This window comes from Rhagoletis pomonella, unplaced genomic scaffold (genome assembly GCF_013731165.1).
Source record: "Rhagoletis pomonella isolate Grant_MI unplaced genomic scaffold, Rhpom_1.0 Rhpom_scaffold_00003, whole genome shotgun sequence".
In the NCBI taxonomy this organism is placed as follows: domain Eukaryota; kingdom Metazoa; phylum Arthropoda; class Insecta; order Diptera; family Tephritidae; genus Rhagoletis; species Rhagoletis pomonella.
The window spans coordinates 765,076-767,725 of NW_023458557.1; the positions used below are offsets into that span (position 1 = coordinate 765,076).

Sequence of the window (2,650 nt, forward strand, 5' to 3'; positions counted from 1 at the left end):
TGCCGAAAATATGGTCGACCGAATGACCGCCACCGCCACCACGTCCCTCATGGAGGAATTCGCCATCACAACTAGCAGACATGACATGACGGGAGACCTTACACTTTTACATCCCGTCCAGGCAGGTACTGGCAAAACGGGGCAATGTCGATGAGAGGGAATTGATTGACTTTATTCTCGATGGAATCAACCAGCAAGTGAGTAACGTGCATCTACTCATGGCGGCCCGGTCGCTCTCCGAGCTCAAAACTATGGTCAATAGTTATCTAGATAAATACCTTCTTCCGAACGCTGCCATCAAACGCGCCAACGCCGTTGCCTTGACCAAGCCGACCGCCGCAACTAAAAACAGAGAGGAGCTGCCCGCCGTTAAAGATCTGCCGCTATGCTTCAACTGCAGTCAACGTGGGCACATAAAGCCAAAATGCCCGTACGTTGGGGTTGGAGGCAAAAGAATTAACGTAGTAGGCGTTGTCGACTGCACCATCAACTACAAAAATCTATTAAATAAAATTAACCTGGTGACAGGGGGTATGTATACGTTAAATATTTCGAGCTCAACATCGCCTGACCGGATACCAATACCCTGACATTCTAGGATGGTATCCCTGCGGCTTATGTCTGCTTCAATGAGACGATACTGCACGGTGTGGTGCGTGATGAACGCTAAACCTCCACCATTATCTCGCTCGCGATCTCGACGGTGCACGTTGTATCCGGCGCAATTCAACAGGGTTGAATTGCCGTGCAACTTCGTCTCTTGGACCGCAGCTATTAATATTCCATGCCTTCCCATAAAGACAGTTATCTCCTCGATCTTGCTCTGGAGTCCGTTACAGTTAAATTGCACAGCACCTTTGTGTGCCTTGGGAGACCGATTGTGATGTGTGGTGTTAAAGAGTTGTGTTGCCTTCCGGCCCCCTGCTGTACGTGCTGCAAAAGGGGGTGCTGCCTTGTGGTGGTGGTTGGCGGCGTCGCGGGGGAGGGATGCGACGGGGCAGCACAGCAGGGGCCCACATAGTCACTCGTCCAATCTCGTGTGTTGCGAAGTCCTGAGCACGCCCTAAAGTGGCACCAGCCGAGGCAAGAGTTGCACTTGACTGATGTCACGTTACGGTATATTCTGGACTGACAAACAGCAGATTGTCGGAGGGACTAGGAGTTGCCGGCGGCGGTTTGTGGGTGCTATTGTGTTTGTTTGTGTGTCTATTGTTCTGTTGAGTTGGGGTGTGGGTGTGTTGGTTGTGTGCTGCCCAGGCGGCTGGTGGTTTGCCGTGGAGGCGCACAGCATGGGGCCACGAACGACGTGGTCCATTGCCGGTGCGTACGCAGGCCCGAGCAGTTACAGAGGTGTCTCCACCCGTCACAGGCATTGCACCTGACCGAGATGGAGTTTGTATGCAGTCGTCTCTGGCATACGCAGCAGGTGTAGATTTCTGGCCCTGGGTTTGACTCTAAGCCAGCCCTGAGCAGAGGGGTGCGGAGAAGGTGTAGCCCTTGGATCGAGCAACGTTTGATGGATTTCGCCGACCTAAACGGGGTTAGATCGCTGGAACAACAGCCCTTGGTCGGGTAAAACCCGAGTCATCCCGGTACGTAGAACCGGCTGTCGTGGGAATGTGAATAGACGGGTGCCCAGGACAGCTGACGGCAGTTCTAGGCGCGGGATCGACATAAGCTTCGTCGGAGCGGTACGGGTTTTTCCCAATACGATGCTGACGTCAACATTTCCTTCGTGAAGAATTCGCAAGTACCCCACCGCAGCAAACGCAACTTGACTAGCGTCGACAAATATATGCACTTCGACTTTACCCATGCTTGCGACGAGGGGTGAGTAGCACCGTGGAATCGTGAATTGCTTCACGCTGTTGAATTCTTGCCACCATTGTAACCACTTCCTACCTAGCTCCATCGGAAGAATGTCGTCAGGTCTCTTGAATTAAAAGTTTAGTATTAATTAAGAAGTTAGACAACATACCAAGTGGATCAAACACCGCCATAACGATGCGAAGTAATTCCCGCTTGGTTGGTGCACGCGTTCTGTTTAGGACATCGTGGGGCACGCGATGAAACTGTGTGTGGAATCCGAAAGTATCTTCTTTCGTGTTCCAGTACAGGCCGAGCACTTTGTCTGCTTTCCCGTTTCGCTCCATGCTGACCGCTTCTCTTGCTGGCGACGTTGATTGTTGGTTCATTATTTCTTCTACCTCACGACAGTTGGAGATAAAATTTCGCAGCTCGAAACCCGCATGTCGATTTATTTTAACTATCTCTTGGCAAATTCTTACGGCTTCTTCGGGCTCGTTAAAACTGGCAACTAAATGGTCAACATAGTGTTTGTTGACAACCGTGGATACGGCGTCCGGAAACTGTGCTTTAAATTCGTTGGCGTTTTTATTCTTTATGTACTCGGCTATGCATGGCGAGCATACAGCACCAAATATTAGTGATGTCATCGCGTACTCTTCGATTGCTCGACTTTGGTCTCCGTCGCGCCATAAAAAGCGTAGGGCGTGTTGATCAACTTGGCGTATCTTTATTTGTGAAAACATTTCACGAATGTCGGCTGACACTCCGCTGCGCCCCTGTCGAAATTGCAATAAAATTCTTATCAGCGATTGTGCTTGTTCTGGACCTTTCAGAAGAGCCG

At 50.8% G+C, this 2,650-nt stretch overlaps 1 protein-coding gene across 1 annotated transcript in view; it reads right to left on the reverse strand.

The window, feature by feature from the left end:
* Positions 1-1,566: 1,566 nt before the first annotated feature.
* LOC118734976 overlaps positions 1,567-2,650 on the reverse strand; it is a 5,110-nt gene continuing 4,026 nt past the window's right edge. The window contains exon 2 of the mRNA XM_036464570.1: positions 1,567-2,635. The gene's annotated coding sequence lies outside the window, so the exon portion shown is untranslated. The remainder of the gene's footprint in view (positions 2,636-2,650) is intronic.